General features: G+C 42.5%; 1 protein-coding gene across 5 annotated transcripts in view; it reads right to left on the bottom strand.

The window, feature by feature from the left end:
- Positions 1-13,222, bottom strand: part of KIFC3 (kinesin family member C3) — a 56,117-nt gene extending 42,895 nt beyond the window's left edge. For 2 of the 5 annotated variants that reach the window (XM_074285872.1, XM_074285868.1), the window contains exon 1: positions 8,097-8,228. The gene's annotated coding sequence lies outside the window, so the exon portion shown is untranslated. Of the gene's footprint in view, positions 1-2,937; positions 3,092-8,096; positions 8,229-13,126 lie in introns of those variants that run through there. The other 3 variants (XM_074285866.1, XM_074285865.1, XM_074285871.1) reach the window with 3 other exon arrangements.
- Positions 13,223-19,990: the final 6,768 nt, after the last annotated feature.

The following is a 19,990-nucleotide window of genomic DNA, read 5'->3' on the forward strand; positions in this document are numbered from 1 at the left end:
TTTTGTTGCAGGGAGAAGCTGAGGAATCAATACAAGAACCCGGCAGTTTTATACCAAGCCTTTTCATTCTATTCAATTCAGTGCCTACCTCACCGGGGAGCCGTATTCCTAACCAATCTAATCCAATCCCATAAATACATAATAATTACTGGATAAACCCAGAACCACCAGGGAAACAAACATTCCACAAACACCAAATCCCTGCCTTAGTGGATCTTTATAAAATGTGTGTTTAAATGGTCCACTTCAATGGGGTGTATATATACAGATTGAATAATATCAGATGGATTCTTTTCCCACCTGGATCATCACACTAAACCCTTTTGAATTACTCTGAATCCCACGTAAGGGGCTCAAAAGTGTTGTGGGGTTGGATGCAAACAACACAACGGGGACACTTCCCTGTCGATAGGATGACTTGTTAGCCTGGGACCCATTCGTGCTTCTTTGTATACCTGTTTGCAGAGGCTTGCACCTTTTCTTCATGTATTTTCATTACGGATACCCTTGATACATATGTAAATTATCCTCATAAAGATTTTATAGAGACAACAAAGTAGGCATATGGGATGGTGATGATTAATGGCCTCTTGGCAGCCTTTTTCGGTCATGAGTCAATAAAAGTCTTTCCCCCCAAATATTGGTTATCTTCCCCCCCTTTCCCATAGCTTGAGAATGGATTTAGTTGCTTTTCCCATCCTTCTTTTCCCTCAGTAATTTCTGCTTGGTAGCACAATGGGAGGCCAAGATATTGGGACCCAAGTGGATCCTGTCTCTCCTATCCCTGATGGAGATAGTATATTCCACGATCTCAACATCTATTGATCACATCTTTGTTCTCTTTCCAACTCCATCTTTAAATGTTCCCAAGACAGCCAGGCTTAATTAGAGCTCATATCCAGCTTTCTACAAATTCAATTTTTTTCTCTTCCATTTCTTCTCTTTCCCCTGTTTCACAAGGTGATGCCGTTCAGGATATTCTATCCTTGTCCTCTGGGAGAAATTCAATATTCCTCACAGCGGTTAAAATAATCTCATGAAGTTGTTTTCAGTGAGGGCCAGAAGGGCCTCGGAGGACCAGCAGGTGATTCCATGACATGTGAGTGAGTTGGACTGCAGTGAGGGAGGGCCATGCAAAGTCACCTGCCTCCCTTTCCCCTCCACAGCCATGTGGGTCCAGTAGCCAGATAGAGATCAGGATGACCGGAGATGGCCTGGGGCCTCAGCTTTAACAGGTCTCAATTTGACTGAGGCCACGCTCATTCAGTGATTAAGACTAGCTAAGAATTGAGGCCAAAAATGGCTTTATAAGGTTAAAGCTCAATGGAAAACCTTATTTCCTCTAAGATAAAATATCCATTTCTGTGTTGGTTGTGAGGACCAAATGAGATAATATTTGTAAAGGGGTTAGCACAGTACCCGGCACATAGATGCTAACTAATCTTATTATGACTACCTTATTAACCTATCAGAATAATATAATAGGGTTTCCACAGCATGGGACTCCCAGAGTTGCCTTGCCCACTTTTGGACAGTCACGGATGCTAGCTGAGGCTGAAGACTTTGGGATGACAAGTCAGACTCCTCATTGACTGCTGGATTTGTCGATTCTTCATGATCCCATGAATCATAGTGTTCCTTGGCAAAGATATTCAAGTACTTTGCCATTTCCTTCTCCAAACTTTCCAGGGTCACACAGCTAGTGTCTGAAGCTGGATTTGAACTCAGGTTTTCCTAACTCACGGTCCTGTGTTCTAATTACCGAGCCTGCTGGATTACTGAATCTTTAAAAGTGACCATTCCTCACTTCTTGTTTTCCTTTTTCTTCTGTAGATCATGTCAGTAATATTCAAAATTCTCCTGACAAAGGTAAAAAATGAAGCATATCATACTATATGCTAGCTGGAGTAGGCTAAGTGGGCTAAGCCTGAGACTTGGGAACCCTACCACCTTATACATGAGGCAACAGTAATTCCAAAATGTAAGTGCCAAGCTTTGGAGGCAAGCTGGTAAATTCAAGAGTTCTAGAGGTACGAGGTATCCTGGCTGGCACAAATTGTCACTAGGGGAGTTTCTTCATCAGAAAGAATGAATTCTAAAAAGGGGAGGTGTTAAACCCCTGACCTGACTTGCCAGACGAGACAGATCTAAAGCCAATTGCATGGAACAGTGCAAAGCCAAGGTGAAATGTAAAGTGCCTACTCACCAGCCCTACAAACGGCAACATGTCCTGTATCATTTTCCCAAGAAAGTATGAGTAGTTATAAATCACTATAACCCATTTTAAGTCTCTGTTTAGACACACCTAAGAGCCTCTGTTTAGCATTTCTTTAGTGTGGAATAAATAAATAGCTCTCCCATATCTGATTCATATTGTACACAAAGTACCTTTCTACCCCTCCTTTTTAGGGGGAGATGCTCAACACAAGCCAAATTTAAGCTTTAAGTCATTGTCACTGGACTCTGGGATAGATCTATAAAAAACCAAAGAATGTGAGAAAAATAGCCTACCCACTCCAATACGGACTAAGCAACTCTAGGGACCGAGCCCAGTTTTCATCTGCCTGGGACCAGAGCTGAAAGAAGCCCCTTGAGGAGAGGGGGAGAAAGTACAGTATCTCAACTCCCCTGGTCCAGCAGCACTTAGACATATAGAGTAGAATTTAAGGCCCTCCTTATTCTGGCTCTGTCTTGCCTTTCCACCCTTATTTTACATCAATATTCTTCTCAGATACTCTAGTTCATCCAGTGCCCAGATCTAGCAGCATTTAGACATATGAATTAGAATTTAAGGCCCTCCATATTCTGGCTCTATCTTGCCTTTCCAGCCTTCATTGATAGTCTTCTCAGGTTCTCTAGTTCATCCAAATTAGATAATATACTGTTCACCAAATTTGTTATGTCATCCTCTGCCTCTATGTCAGTTCTTTCCCATACCTGATAGAAGCCATTATGTCAGCCCCACAAGTAAAGCCAGGAAAAAGTAGGGCTCAGTAACTTCATCAGCTTCTCTCCTAGAAGTCCATTCATGTTCCACCTCAAGAACACAGGCCCTCTGGATAGGATTCTCTAGGTCTAGTCCAAGACCTTTAAGATCCAATTGCAGAATGTTTCCCTAAGTACCAGGGAATTGCTTCCTGAATTTTGAGTTTCCACGGCAATGAGTGTGGCAAGTGTTTCCACATCAACGGGTGTGGCAAGGTGGGTTACATGGTAATAATGCCTTACCTCAGAATTCTTCATTTCATTTTTAGGCTCGGCTCAGCTGCCACTTCCTTTAGGAAATCTCCTCTGATTCTCTCTTCAAATTAACTTGTATTAATACTATATTTATTATCACCTCAGTAGAAAGTAAACTCGTTGAGGAAAGGAGTTATATTACTTTTGCCTCTGCATCTCCTCAGTCTAATATACAAAAAGTTGGAGTTTAATAAATGTTGTCTTAGATCCACATCTAGAGAGAATTATGGAGACTGAATGTGGATCAAAGCATAGTATTTTCACTTTTTTTGCTTTTATTGTTTATTTGATTTTTCTTTCTTGTGGTTTTTTCCCCCTTTTGGTCTGATTTTTCTTGTACAACATGACAAATATAGAAATGTGCTTAGAAGAATTGTGCATTTAATCCAAATAGTATTGCTTGCTGATTTGGAGAAGGGGAGAGAAGAGAGGGAGGAAGATAAAAGTTGGAACATAAATCTTACAGAAATGGATGTTGAAAACTGCTTTTACATGTATTTGGAAAAATACAATTGGAAAAAAAATTAATGTTGGCTTAACACAAAGTTGTAATGGAATCAAACCAAGTGAGAGGAATAGCCAAGAAGCCAAGGGAATGGAGAGGAGGAGATGTGTGGGATAGCTCAGGTAAAGAGATCTGTAAAATGGTATCAAAGCCAAAAAGAACTAGAGAGGGAGAAGGGACCATTAACCTATACATCTGGATCCCAGCAGGCACTGCTGACTCAGGAAACCACATAGCAACATAATGTTTTGTTGCATTTTTTTTTAAATATATTTCTCAAATATATTTTGATCTGGTTTGGCTGTGCTTGAGTTTTCACAGCCAATGTGACCTGGATTATTTATTTGAAACCTCTGAGATTGTTCTAGAGCAGTGATCCCACAAATCTGAAGAATAAAGAGTTCCACTGCTTCAATAGTGGATTCTCCACTCCACACATAAGCTGATTAGAAAGGAATGGAGGAAAGGAGAGGGGATTGGCATTTATTAAGCACCTACTGTGTGCTAGGCGCTGTGCTAAGTGTTTTACAAATATTCTCATGTAATCCTCACAACAATCTTTCCAGATGGGTTTGTTTGATATCACCATTTTATAGTTGGGGAAACTGAGAGGAGGAAAAGTGACTTGTCTAGAGTTACTGAGCCAGTAAATGTCTGAGCCTGGATTTGAACTCAGGTTTTCCTAACTCTAGACCTAGTCGCTGCCCAGGGCTAACGTGTTCATTTTACAATCCCTTATTTATATATTTATATTATTTTCATATATTTATGTTCATATATATATTTTATATATATATATATACTTATTACATAAATATATACAAATAAATTTATGATATATAACAGAATAATAACAATTCCCTGGATTGCAGTGAGGCTTAAATGAAAATGAGAATGTGCTTTAAAAAGCTTAGAATACTACTGAAATAGGAAGAGAGAAGGATATTAATTAACATTCACACACAAAACTGAAGAAGCAGAGTCTGAGTTCCAATTCTACTTTTTCTAGCTATATGCTAACGGATAAGTCCATTCACCTAAAATGAGGCACTGCAAAAAATCTTGAATTCTAATTCTGATTCAAGATACATCCTGGGGGCAGCTAGATGGCCTAGTGGATAGAGCACCGGCCCTGAAGTCAGGAGGATCTGAGTTCAAATCCGGCCTCAGACACTTCACACTTCCTAGCTGTGTGACCCTGGGCAAGTCACTTAACCCCAATTGTCTCAGCAAAAAAAAAAAAAAAAAAAAAGATGCATCCTGGCCATGTGAATCTGGACAAATCACTCAATTCTGGACTCAGTTTCCTCATCTATAAAATGGGGCTAAGATTGAACTGCCTAGCTCTCCCAGGGACACTGCAATGCTTAAAGAAATGGAGACACATGAGTTGCTCTAACTATTGCTGGCAGAAGACCAAGGTGAGTGGAGAAGAGGGACCTTTAGAGATTACAGTTGGGCCTCCAACATTGCAGCCGCAGATTCCAAAGGGAACCTTGATTCCAGTGTTCTGGGGCAGATGATTGATATGACGAAAAAAGAAGGGGAAGGTTGCACTCAGAGGCCCCGGTCAGGGAAAGCCCAGGGAAGGAAAGCATAAGAGGAAAGAGTGACTCAGAGCAATATCGGACAGGAAGAAACAGTAAAATTAGCAACTGGTTGAATATGAGAGGTCAAGAACCTCAAGGAATCCAAAATAACTTCCGAGTTTGAGTCAAGAGAACAAGACTCTTCTCTATCCAGCAACCTCTCTAGACCTTTTTAGCTTAATGGTGACCTGGACCAACCTTCAGCCTAAGACAAGTAATGGGCCAGGAACTAACCTACATGGGTGTGAGCATTCCCCTAAACACAGGTGGATCCCAAAAGTCAGGCAGGAGGAGAAGGGAATAGAGATTTTGATCAGAAGCAGCCCAAGGCAGCAGTCACTCCTGGTTCAGTGTGTGGGTGTGGCCTGTGGAGATCAGGGAAGTATGGCCGAACTTCTCTCCTTTGGCCTGGTTTCCAATGGGCCTCGGCCTGGCCCCTGTCAAGGACACAACAAAAGGCTAGCAAAAGTTTGTACTCCCCAGTGTGGGGGGCTGATAAGCTGAGCCCTAAGGGAAAGGTCTGGGGAGGTTGGAGAATGTACTTTGGTTCATTATTCCAGTCTTTGGAAGCCTTGATCTAAATATGGACTTCAATATGGAAGTTTCACTAAAATACGGACTTCTATATGCTGACTCGGTCCTGGTCAAAGAAAAGGTCCAGAGGACTGTTGGAAAAGTACTCATGGTGAACAATTCTTTAAATTAAATATAGCTGTGGGATCCTGAGCAAGTCACCTTTGTGCCTCGGTTTCCTCATCTGTAAAATGTATTAAAATAATAGCACCCTACCTCGCAGTGTTGTTGTGAGGATTACATGAGATAAACAGAGGTAGAGCACTTTGCAAATCCTTAACAGACTATACAGATGCCACTTGTTATTATGATCATGGTTGCGTTATTTACCATACTAGATACCAGAAATACCAAAATATGGACCTGCTTCTGCAATTATAATTTAACCAAGAGGAAATATGCATGAATGATAAAAAGAATGACATTCTAAGAACTTTGTCCTGGCTAGACCATATTTGGGGTATTAGGTTCCGTCCCGGGTGCCAGGTTTTGGTAAGGACATTGGTCATCGGGAAGGCATTCAGAGAGGCCTTGAACATATACCATATAAGGAACTGGGGGTGTTTAGAGTAGAGAAGGGGAAGACTCAATGGCCTGCAAATAGCTGTTTTCCAAGTATTTGAAGGCCTGTTATGAAAAGAGGGATTCAGCTGGGTCCACTTGGGTCCAGAGGGCAAAAATGGGGGCATAGTGTGTGGAAAGAGGCAGATTTGGGCTTTATAGAACCACAGAACTTCCTAGCTGGGTATGGGATGGCCTAGGTGGGAGTAGGTTCTCCCTAGATAGAAATCCTTGGGCCTTAAAGACTATTTGGCTGCAGCCAAGAATACTCAAGTACACGGTGCACTCAGCCGCTGGCCTCCAAAGTTCCTTCTATCTCTAAATTCCCTGATCCAGTGAAGTTTGAAGGAGGGACCAAGTATGAGAAAATTGAGAAAGATCCTTTTTATTTGGCTGGGGTCAAGTAGGGAAGTCTTCCTGGAAGAAGTGACACAGGACAGGTCTCTGAAGGAAGAAATGGAGTTCAAAAGATGACATGAGAGGAGGGAGAATCCAGATACGGGGACAGTAAAAGCAAAGGCACAAAGATGCTACAGGGGAGGATCTAAAAGAGATCTAGAGAATTCAGTTGGCCTGGAGCACAGTATCGGAATGGGGTAAGAAGATCGATCGGTCAGTCAATAGTCACTCCAGGTGTTGGAGGGGCAGGTCGGAGCCCCGTCAGGAAGGCTCTGAATGCCGGGGAAAGGAATTTGTACAGAGAAAGCCACCGAAGTTGTTTGAGAAGAGAAATCGCTGAGGGCAAGGGCACATATACATATAAGTGGGCAGTGGAAACCGTGGGATACTTGGAGGACAGAAGAGGGAGATCAATTAATCTACTAGTTTACCACAAGAAATTAGGGCCTAAATCGGGGGAGGGACCGAGATCTTGCGGAAATGTGGGAGGGCGGGGCGGGCCTCCCCTTACAAAAGACAAATGCCCGAAGAGAACGGAGACCCTCCCCTCCCAATTCTAAACGCACGGACCCCTCCTTTGGAAACAGCCCCCCAGGCACTGACCCCTTTAACGGGCCGGGCTCTGCCCCGGAGCTGCGGAGGACCCCGAGCTGCGTGGTCTGCCCGGACCCCTCCTCTGCGAGGCCCAGGATTGCCCCCCTCCCCCCCCCCCCCGGTATTTCTCCTCGGGCTTCATCCAGAGGCGCGCAGCCCCACCCCCAGGGAGGGCCGCCGGTTCAGATCACCCAGAGGGGGTCTCGGTAGTCGACCCCCACCACGCCCCACCCCAAGGGCTGGCGGCCGGCTCTACCCAGTGAGAGAATTTAAAGAGCCGAAATCCCCCTGGAGAAGCTAGAAAGCATACACCCGCCCCGCCCCTCTGTCCCTGGCTGCCCCTCCAAACTAGCGGGGAAGAAAACGCCGAGGAGGGGGATAGTCCTCCCAGAGCGCCTCCTGCCTCCGCCCCCACCGCGGCCCGCAGCACGTCGGGCTCTCCCCGAGGGGTCCCGGCAGCCGGAGGGGGGGTCCTGGGGATGCTCAGCTGGGAAAGGCAGGAGCGTCCCCACGCGCTGACTCCGCCGGGCTGGGCTGAGGATGGAAAAGCCGGAGGTGGTGGTCCAGATGGAGCGGGGGGGCTTTTACCACTCCCTTCTCCCCCCGGAGGGGCGGCCCCGGGGCCGGTGACTCACCTGGTCCCGGCTGGCCAGCCCGGGCTCCCTCCGCCGCCGCGGCTCCCCAGCCCCCGGGGGAGGAGCTCCAGGGCACTGCCTGCTCCGGCATCCCCGCGGCCGCCCGGTAGAAGCTGGAATGTCACACGGTCGTCTCTGACCTCCCCCCCCCTACACTTTCCACAGGAAATGATTAACTCGAACGGCTGCGGGTTCCCATGGTAACCGGCTCTCAACACTTGGAGACATTCTTCGGTGCTGGAGGTGGGCACGCAGCCAGAGGCTGAGCCGAGGAGCTGGAGAGGAGAGCCGGAGGGGAGGGGGGTTCCCGGAGCCAGCCAGCCCCGCCCCCCAGGTAGGGGGCCGGGGGAGCGGGCTCACACGCGCTCACACGCATGCACGCCCGCCGGACCCCTGCACCCTCAGCGCAGGGACGATGTGCGGAACGCCCCCTTCCCCAAACCCGGGCCGAGGCCGCAGGGCAGGTGAGGAGGAAAAGACAAACTACGGAGGGGAGAGGGGACCCGACAGCTGCGGGCTCCCGCCGCACCGGGAACAGTTACCCCCTCATCAAGCCCCCGGAGGAAGCCTGCCGCCCAGAAGGAAGGGATTGGGGGGGCCTTAAAACCCAGGGGACGGAACGACAGCTGACCTGAGGGGCAGGAGCTGGGGAGCCATTGTTCTTTGTCTCCCTAACAGAGCCGGCCTTTTATTCGGAGGGAACAGCAATATTTCCCCTCCGGCGCGCGGGGCGAGTCAAAGAAAGAGACTTTACATGCAGCCCGAACGAGGGTTCTGCGGGGGGGAGGGGAGGGACGGGCTCTGGGGCCCGCTGGGCTTCCCAGGTAGAGGCACTATCCCAGGCAGAGAAGGCCCCTCCGGGAGGCCGGTTTTGTCTGCTGCGGCTCGGAGGAGGCTGAGGGAGGACCGGGCCCTGGAGTCAATCTGATCACAGCAAAGCCCTGCTCAGACTGCAAATTTTGTGTGAGGGCCGGGGGCTCCTCAGATGGAACAGAAAATGATAAATATAAAGATGCTGGGAGAGAGAGGTGTCTGTACTTAGGGAAAACGGCCTCAATAACGGCCAACAGGGTGGTGTCGGTCCCCTCCTGACGGACTGCGCTCCCTCCGAGACTTTCAAAGACCAAAAATTATTCTTCCACCTGGGGATTTGGCTAGGTCGCTCATCAGACACAAGAGGCAAATAGTCTCCAGTTTTTAGACGAATTATTTATCTATTGACTGATAATCACAAGCACTTCCTGTTTTCCTTCCCACTGTGCCCCTCCCTCCCCGCTGGGGAAAATAAAATTCATCATAAATGCGCATAATCTGCCCAAACCATTAACCAAGCCCAAAAAGGTAAACAATTGTATGTTTTAATGGGACACTTGGTGACCCAGTGGATGGAATACCGGGCATGAAATCACAAGATTCCGCTCTGTGAATTCAAATCCGGCCTCAGACATTGACTAGCTGGGAAGACCGGACTAGTGTGAACCTGAGGAAGTCACACTTCACCCTGCTTGCCTCGGTTTCCTCATCTATAAAATGAGCTGCAGAAGGAAATGGCAAATCACTCCAGTGTCTTTGCCAAGAAAACCCCAAACGGGTCACAGTCATTGAACAGCAGCAGGTCTTAAATCCATCCCCTCTCTGGCGAGTCTTTTGGGCTCATGGTAGCACAACTCCTGCTCACCTCCACCCCGCAGCGAAGCGTTTGAATAGGTCTTTGAGAGACACTGTGTGGAAGCAAAATCCCGGACGTGTCATGGCCCACAGTGACTCTGGCTTCTCAAACACAATGAGAAGGAACTAGTGGCTAAAGGTAGAAATATACAAGGGCCCGTATGGATGGTCAGAGGAGAGCCATTGAGTAATGGATCTTTAAGCTACAATAGCTGATACCTAAGATATCGCATGTTTTCTAAAAAAATAAAATTTAGAAAATGTTTTCCTTTGTAATCCTGTGTGTTTTATTGTATGTATTTAGAAACCTTATTCCAAAGAGTCCATAGACTGCTCTAGATTGCCCATCACACACACACACACCTTTAAGAATTCCTGATCTTGAGGGTTTTTATTAGGTGATATCTTATCATGTTTTTGTTCTAAAAGGATCCCCTGAGGGGGAATTCTTTAGCTAATTCAGTCCCTGGATTTTTTTTTTTTTTTTTGGCAATTGATAGTTACCTAGACCAGTAGTTCTCTAACTTTTGTTATCAGTATCTTTACATTATTTAAAATGACTGAGGATCTGAAAAAGGTTTTGTTGATGTAGATTATATTTATATTTACCATATTAGAAATAAAAACTAATTTTGAATTTGTAGATCCTCCAAAAGGATTTCAGAAATTCCCAGAATTCTTTGAACCACACTTTGAGAACCACTGACCTAGAAAACGGGAGTTGAGAAATGTCCTAGATCATAAAGTCAATGTATCCTCCAGTCTCTGAGGCTATCTACATCCAGTGCTCCATGATATCTCTCTTATTCATTTAAGTCCCTCTTTGCATTAGGTCCAACATTTTTGGAGAATAAAGTTCTATTGAAGGAGCCCTTGGCCAGTATGATTGGGAAAAAAAATGGATCTGGAACTTTGGGGACTTATTTTGAATATCCAACACTAAGGACCTAGCTGTATTTAGGAGGTTTGACAATTATCCTGATAAGGGTTCTACTATTATTAGAATCAAAGAGACTTTAAGAAGCCAAGGAGAAAGGAAAAGAAAAACAAAGAAGGGGGGGGAAGGGGGGGAATAAGGATTTTCTGAAAGAAACATTACATAGCTTTTATTTTTGTCTGTTTTGTTTTTCATTTCCTTTTTTCCCTTTTTGGTTTTTTTTTGTTGTTGTTATTTGTTTTTTTTGGTAGTTTAGTTGCGCTGGAAAACACACCCTAATGGCCATCACTACACCAGCCACCTCACACAATGAACATGTTGAACACTGATGGAATCAAGCAACTTTCTTATCACTTCCTTGGAAGAACATGGCAAATTCCAGGGGAAATGTTGCTCGAGCCAAGAATTCTATTTGGGAGCATCCCAGAAGACCTTGTTGACAGGATGCCACAAGAGACAATTTTGTGATAGAAATAGTTTAAAAGATTTATGAGCAATTTTCTTAATTGCAAAGCATTCATTAAACCTTGCCATGTGTCTGGCACTGTTCTAGGAGCTCAGAATACAAAAACAAAAGGAAGATTGTACCTGCCCTCGTCTCCATTAGGCAAGAGACAGGGGGGAACAACTCTGGGAGAACCAAGAAGTTGAAGGAATTCTGTCTTACCACTAAAGATATCACCATGTTCTTTTCCTCCTCCCAAATCTTCCCTTTAAGGAGGGTGTCCAGAGAATCTGTGTCCATTTCTCTAAACTTCATGATGCTCCTAGTCCAGGTTTTTTATATTATCTTCCTCTATTTGATTATAACCATGTCTTGTATCCCCCCATGCTTAGCACAGTGCCTGGCACATAGTAGGCCCCTAATAATGGTTTATCGATTGATCAACCAAATATTAGTACTAATGCTGCGGCTACTACCATTACTACTCCCCTCTCACTATTACTACCAGCACTAGTACTTCTACTATCATCATCCCTACCCACTACCACTACTACTATCACTGTTATTAGCAATAACAACAATAATAATAGCTGACATTTATGTAGCACTATAAGGTTTACAAAGTACTTTACTACACCCATGTAGGTGTATATAACTATTCTCCAGAGAAAAAAGGTTAAAAAAAATTATTCACTGATATGTCCTTATATATGCATAAATACATATATATATACACATATATATGTATATATACATATATATGTATATGTATATATACATCTATGTGTGTATTTGTCTATAAACACTCAGGTAAAGTGGAGAATTAAGACCATGTTCCAAATAATTTACGTCCCCAAACTTGATCACTTTCACTCCAAATAAACCAAATTCCTTGCCTCATTTCACTTCATGAGTAAACACTTCTGTTTGTTGTAAAATGCACCAGTCATTTGTCCGCTGAACTCTCAGTTTCAACAGGAAATCTGCCCTTTTCCCAGTTTTGTGACCCTCCTCTCAGGTAGCTCCAAAGACATGCCTTGGCAGGGAAGTCAGAAACAGGCATTGATTGGCAGATAGAATTAATGAAGGTCAACCGACCTTGTTTTTTTTTTTTTTTTTAATCAGCTCCCAGAGAGAAAAATGAAAGGAATGTCAAACAGTGCATTTAGGTAGATATGTACTTTAAACAGTGGGTAATAAAAAGATTTAGCGAGTTTAATCAGGGGTGGAGAATACAGCCAAGAGGTAACTCAGCCAGTCTCTCTTTCCTTTCTCCGCCATTCTGAATCATAGTACTCCTACAGAAAACCTGAGCAGTAATCTAGGTGCTGACCATCCCAGCCTTCCCTGCTCTTAATTTCTTTCCCCTGAATGGCTTGCAATGTAGCGTTCATACCAATGACACATTATTTAATTAATGCTATTTCCTCATTCTTTCTCCTTTCCCATTCATTCCACTCCATCTGCTGCTCAAATTTAGTTGCCAATATTTTTAGCCAATTTTTAGTGACAATTTACACTTGGATTAAAATTATCTTCCTTCAAGTCCTAGCTCAAGGGACTCTGCCAAGAGTCATCCATGAATTCTGCCCATTCCCCTCAGTCAAAGGGATGTCCCTTCCAGAGAATTTTCACACACAGCATTGTGTGATAAAACACAGGTAAATACCAGGTAAATAATACATTCGTGAATGCTGGCCTGTTATCATTCATACTATAACCTTATTAAATAGAGGTTCATCTTCCAAACCATGCCTTTTTATAGTGCCTTCATCTGCCATGTTTATAACGTCAGAACCTGTCCTAGCAATTCCCAACATAAAAAGTATATACAAGACCTGTATATACATAAAGCTTAATTAAGGATTAGGATCTCTCACTCTCTTCTGTTCAAGATTTATGGTAACGCTACTTTCTATCATCGACAAATTATTCCATTCAGAAAGTCAAACAGTCAACAAGCATTTGTTAAGTTCTCACCTTTTCTGGTGGTCTTTTCCTTTTCGTCCACAGAAGTTATCACCCTGCACTGGCCTCCGACTGTTCCTCAAGCATGACACTCCACCTCCCACTCCCATGCTGTTATCCAACTATCTCTCATACCTGGAATGCCATTCCTCCTCACTTCTGCCTCCTGGCTCCCATCAAGACCCGTCTGTAATTCTTCCTTCTGTTAGGGGCTTTTCCCATCCCCCTTCCCCTCTGCTAGTACCTTCTTTCTGAGATCAGTTACTTCCCATGTGTTGTGTATATTTTTGTATGTACAGTTGTTTGTATGTTGGCTCCCCCATTAGAATGTCAACTCCTTGAAAGTAGGGTTCTTTTTTGTTTCTTTCATGGCATTCCAAGCACTTAGCACAGAATCTCACATAGAGAATGCAGCAGCAAGCATGCTGCTATTGTTGCTGATGATGCTGATGGTGGGCCCTCCTCAAAGGAGACCAGTGACATGGCAAGGGTGATTTCTTGAACTAAAAGCTGGGAAAAATCTGGATTCTGCTTGACTGAGTGACTGACTGCCAGACATCTCGCTAACATTTTCTAAGTTCTCTATTAATTAGAAGATTCATCAGCTTTGTCTGGGATGTAGCTATTTTCAGAAAGTATTTTCCTTTCTGTAAGGAATCATTAAAAATACCAGGTGGTACAATGGATAGTGCACTGGAGCTGGGCTCAAAAATACCCCATTTCAAATCCTGCCTGTCTTATTAGCTGTATGTGACTTGGGTCAATCATTTTACTTCTGCATCATCAGTAAAATATAGATAACAATGGTACTTACTTTCCTACCTTCCAGGGTGATTGTGACCATAAAATGAAATATTTGTAAAATGTTTTGCAAACCTTAAGGCTCCCTATAATGCTAATTATTATTATTTACTATTTTATTAATCATAATAGCATGTGGTTCTTGTTTCCTTTAATAAACCAACGATACCTGGAAGCAAAGAGAAGCAGGAACTCTCTACTCTGTAGTTGAGAGTTTTTTATTCTTCTTAAGGGAATAAAAAGAGAAGGAGGAGAAAGGGAGCAGGAGGAAGAGGGGGAGGAAGGGAAAGAGGAGGAGAAAACAGCAACATTAGATAATAGAAACACTATGCTGAGATTAAAAAAAAAAAAGGAGAGAAAAGGATTTAGCTGTGCACAAATGTTTATAGCAGCTCTTTTTTGCTGGCAAAGAATTGGAAACTGAGGGGATGGCCATCAGTTGGGAAATGGCTGAATAAGTTGTAGTATGTGAATGAAAAGAAATATTATTGTGCTACAGGAAATCTATAGGATGCTTTCAGGAAAACCTAGAAAGATTTACATGAAGTGAACAGAATCAGGAGAACCCCGTAACAACAATATTGTATGAAGATTAGCTATGAATGACTTAGCCACTCTCAACACTACTGTGATCCAAGACAGTCCTGAAGGACTCATGATGAAAAATGTTCTGCCTCCTGATGATGACTTCTAAACATAAATTGAAGAATGCTACTTATTTTTTTCTTCCTTCTTCCTTCTTTCTTTTTTCTTTCTTCTTTTCTTCCTTCCTCCCTTCCTTTCTTTTTTCCTCCCTCCCTTTCTTTCTTCCTTTGTTCATTCATTTGTTCCTTTTTTCCTTCTTTTTTCCTTTTCTTTCTGTCTTCCTTCTTTCCTTTTCTTCCTTCCTTTATTTTGTTCAAGTTTTTTTTTTCCTCTTCAAAATGACTAATATGGAAATGTTTTACATGATCACACATGTATAAACTATATCAGACTGTCTCAGGGAATGGGGAGAGGAAGGAGAGACAGAGGAATAGAATTTGGAACTCAAAATTTAAGAACAAATATTAAAAATTATGTTTAAATGTAATTTCTTAAAAGAAAGAAATTCTGTGCTTGTTTTTAGAAAATCATTATTGCATCTCCTGAGTCTTTGATGGCCTTGCATCCCCTCCACTTCCTCCTCCTCCTCCATTCTTATCTCACATATAAATATAACAAACAGGGTATCACATCACCCACAGTTACCTTCCTGGTTTCTAAGACAGCTGATCACCTCATTTTCAGTTACCTTCCTCAGGGGGTGGTCCTTGTTTGCAAACAGCAGCCACAAACTTAAGCTCTGCCAGTTACCACAAACTCCTACAACGTTGGGACTTAGTCATAGCTGCAAGTCTCAACCTTCCACCTGCCCTGTCAACGTCACCACCTCCTAGGTCAGAAACCTAGGAAGTTCACATATGTACACCGGCATCATGGTGTCTCCATTCTCATCTTCCTGCAACTGGTACCCTGCCTGTCTCTTCTCCCTGATGTATTCATATAAATTTTGCCCACACACACTGTAGGAGGTAAATGAGAGAGAGGATTATTGCTATTTGTATCTGAATGAAGTATTTGGGGCTCTAGTATTTATGGCCGTTAGAAGTGAGAGATACACATGCAATAACCATTATCAAATCCAGGAAACCTTAATGATTTGGGCTTTGGGAGTAGTGCAGTCACCCTCCCTTCTCATTCACCCTAGCACCCTCACTCAAAAGGGCAGGAGAGTAGAAAGTTAAGTAATTCAGGTAAATCAACAACTCATTTGGGCATCCATTGCATATCAAATCATTGGCTTTCTCTGCATGGGTTTCCAACTGCCAAAGTTGTGAATCAAATCCAGACACATCCATAGAGCTTTGGGGAATGTGGGAGAGGGAGGGAGGGAATGGTGAGAAAATTGATTAAAGCTGGGGCCTAGGGAGTTCAGACAGAGGAGACTGCAGCAAATCAGTCCCCACTTAATGTGGCTGCTCTGCTGAAAAGAAAACTTAAACAAAGGCTCCAGGAGGAGAAAATAGTAATCTCCAATCTCCATTCACTATTTTATTCTCTATATCCAAAAATCTCATGCAATGAGTGAGATCATGATTAAAAATTAAGTAAAGGGGGAAGGGAATAAGCATTTATAGTGCATCTACTGTATGTACCAAGTGCTTTTCAAATCTCTCATTTCATCAGCAGTGTGTCACACCTGGCAGCAGTAAAATCTAGAAACAGGGCCAACCTCCAAAGGTTAAATTGGGAACAAACTGTGAAAACAAGCAAATCATTCAGGAGTATTGGGAGAGAACAAAGATGAGAAATATCATGGAGAAAAGGCATGATCTAATTCAGACCCAGCTGTTACAATAACTTATCATTTAAACAAGACAAACTAGCCTGGTCTTTGGTGAACAATCCCCATTTTCTAAAAGAAAACAAATCTGTAAAAGGAGGAGACAGGCACCTGCCTATTAGAGACATATCTTACTCTGGTTTGTCTCATAAAAAAAAAAAAAGAACACTAAATATGATAATTGTGTAAATATGTATGCATACATTGGATTTAAGTATGTTTAACATATATTAGTTTTCTTGCCACCTAGAGGAGGGAGTGGGAGGGAGAGGGGAAGAATTTAGAACCCAAGGTTTTGCAAGGGTTAATGTTGAAAAATTATCCATGTATATGTTTTGAAAATAAAAAGCTTAAAAGGAAAGAAAAAAAAAAAAAAAAAAAAAAGCACTAGACCACCATCCATTTCCATGAGGGAAAACAAAAAATAAAGCAGCATGGGTGAACTCATTTTATGATTGCTTTCAATAGAATCCCAGCTTTTCAGTCAAATCCACACTAGCTCAGTACTCTTTTATCAGCTGCAAATCAATAATTAAATTTTATTACCAGCTCTGCAGCAATATTCAGACTAGAGGGCTTCATATCTGTATGTCAATTCTTCCTTATTATATACAGCTCACCTAGAGCCACAATCTTATTTCTTTCAAAATCCTGGGCACCTCCTTTAGGAGAAATGCTTTTTGAGATTAATGGCAATAGGCAGGCTGAAACCTTCTGGGAAGAAGGGGAAATTTTTAAAAAATTAATTAGTTCAGAGTGATTATTGTACTAATGCACCACTTCAGGTGTAAAGCATGTGTTTTTTGGCATTGATGGAATAAGAGACACAGGGGTTGGTACTCTTTGCCTTTTTAGAATGACCTTGCTGCCCTCCCCGCTCCCTGCCCTTATCCTCAGGAATTATGGGTCAGGGGGCTGTGAGATACTTGCAGAGTGCCTGACAAACCATAAAGCTCTCTATAAAAGCCAGCTATTATCATCCCCCACACTCCTCACCACCCAAGCCGGTTCACACGAGCCTGAGGAAAAGGTCAATAAGCCCAAGAAATGGCCTAGACTAAGATATAATCTACTTTAAGGAAGGGAAGAAACAAATGTCCCATCCAGACTCAATAACTGCATTTCTTCCTTCCTTTTAAGTCAAAAAGGACAGGAAAAGAGTTCAAGGCTGCCTGAGGGTGGGGAAAATAGGTTCAAACTCAAATTAAATGATTCATTAGGGTTCAATGGGTAAATAAAATAAGGAGCCCCACAAAATTCCTCTTTCTGTATTACAAAACCACAATACACAGCATCATGACAACACCTTGGCCCTCTTAGAACAATTCCTTAAATCGTGTTGTAAGACAAGTTTATGAGGCTTCAACAACCCTGTGCGGGAGATGTGGACCTGGTTGGATTATATCACTCAGGATGACGTCAGACTGACAGCACCAATGGGGATGTTCCCCAAGCAGCCCCTGGGAGCTTAGAGACCAATCGGGAAGCCTCCCTGTAGGCGTAAACTATCTGCTGACTTAGGGTTTGCTTAATAGCAACCAATATTCCGTTGACACCCAAGTCTGCTCAATTGTCTAAACTTGTAAAGATGCTATCTGGTCCCTGGGACGTAGCTGGAGGTGGGTTTTATTTTTTGATTGTTTCTTTGTTTTTATTGTACATTCATCAACCACTTTCCATAAGAAAAGGATTATTTTTTTTACCTGTCTTAGCACAGTGCTTAAAATAGAGCAAACTACATAAATGCTAGTTTTGCTTTTTTTTTTTTTTTTTTTTTTTTTTATATCCTCGGGACTTAGCAAAGTACATAGTAGGGACTTAATAGCTGCCACTACTCAGAGCCTCCCAGAAATAGAGCAGACCTGCCCCAAACTTGCTGCTTAAGTTGTTGTGGATGAGCAGAAATTCAGTCAGGAAGAAGTCAGGAGTCACCTGTTCCTCCCTCATCCTCACGCTGGGCATTTTAGGTGATGGAGAAATATTTAAGTGTGAATATCCTATTGCTATGGGAGATCTTAGACCAAAACCTGGAGAGAAGTCAGGCTGAGATCTGTGGGGAAATAACAACTATCCACAACTCACAACAATAAGACTTTTTAGATTAACAAAGGCCTTTCCTATCAATAATCCTGTGAGGTAAGAAGTATAAGGATTGTTGTCCTTATTAACAAAAAAGGGAAACCGAGGAACAGAGAGTTAAATGACTTGTCCACAGCCACACACAGTTAGGTTAGGTCTCTGATATCTAACCCTAACATGATTTCTGTTTTAGCCATTTAGAGTGAGTATGTATTAAGAGTGAAAGGAGTATCAAAAACTGAGCTTTGGGCAATCCCCACAGTCGATAGACTGACTCAAATCCCAGTTCTGGGCTAGAAAGGAGAATTTAACATTTTCTGAGTGCCTGGCCCAAAGTCAGAAGGACCTGAGTGTATAATGTGACCTCAGACACTTACAGCTACATGAGCCTGAGCAAGGCACTTAACCTTGTTTTTCTGTTTCCTTATCTGTAAAATGAGGAAAACAACAGACTTCCCTCCCAGTATCAAATAAAATAACATAAATAAAGCGCTTGGCAAATTGTTAAGGCTATAAAAATCCTAGCTATTATTAAGAGCTCCAAAAACAAAGGGGAGTGTGGAGAAGAGAGGGGGACGGGGAGTTGGGGGTGGGGTGAGATTCATTTTCTCACATGCTTACCTCTAAAATCATCTCTCAATAGGGAAAATATTGTTTTCAAACTTTAAAAGATAGCTTATAATCTCATGCTCAGCCCTCACTTGCTGAAGATTATTCACCTTTTTTAGGGTTTAATGATACTAGTGGTTTGGTTCCTCTCTAAGAAAGTAGGAAAGTCTGTCCTTGTATCTCTACTGATACAGACTCCTTGACTTTTAGGGAGCCTGGAAGTCGATATTTTTGTAATTAATAGAGCCCGAAAACTTGTTCCAAGATGTTAGTCGATCCTACATTTCTAGGGATGGTATTGACTGGAGCCAGAAGGCATAAGGTTTGCTGCCAACCAGGGTTTTCCATTTTTCTTTTTTAAATTTATTTTCATTGAGAAGTTACATACCTAACAACGGGCATTTCCACATACAGAATAGAAAATATTATTTATGAAACTATAAATCTCCATTATGTGCCACTGGCTTTTTTTTTTTTCAATATATACTTTTTTCAATATAACTTTTGAAGCTCCCTCTGCACTCTGTGCTTTTTTTTTTTAATTAAAAAACAAGTTTATATATACTTTAACATATTTAACATGTTTTGGACTACCTGCCATCTGGGGGGAAAGAGGGGGAAATTTGGAACAGAAATTTTGCAAGGGTCAATGTTGAAAAATTATCCATGCAGATGTTTTGTCAATAAAAAGCTATGATTAAAAAATGAAAAAAAACAAGTTTATTTTTATTTTGAACTTGACAAATGCAAAAAAAAATAATAAGTACATCTCTGTACATAATAGAACAAAATGAAAGGGCGTACACGAAATTACAGTCTCTTCCATACTGCTGGCTTTTCTTTTTTAAGTACAAAGATAAGTTCATAGCTTTCGTCGTCATGTGGTTGTATGTTTTTCTAACTGACCTTCCCTCTCCTCTCATCTGTGAAGCCCACATTCTGGGGAATAGCTAAACAAATTGTGGTATATGACCAAATGGTCCTGAGCAAGAAGAAACGATGAAGTGGGCAGTGTCAGAGGG

This window comes from Sminthopsis crassicaudata, chromosome 2 (assembly GCF_048593235.1).
Source record: "Sminthopsis crassicaudata isolate SCR6 chromosome 2, ASM4859323v1, whole genome shotgun sequence".
Classification (NCBI taxonomy): Eukaryota; Metazoa; Chordata; class Mammalia; order Dasyuromorphia; family Dasyuridae; genus Sminthopsis; species Sminthopsis crassicaudata.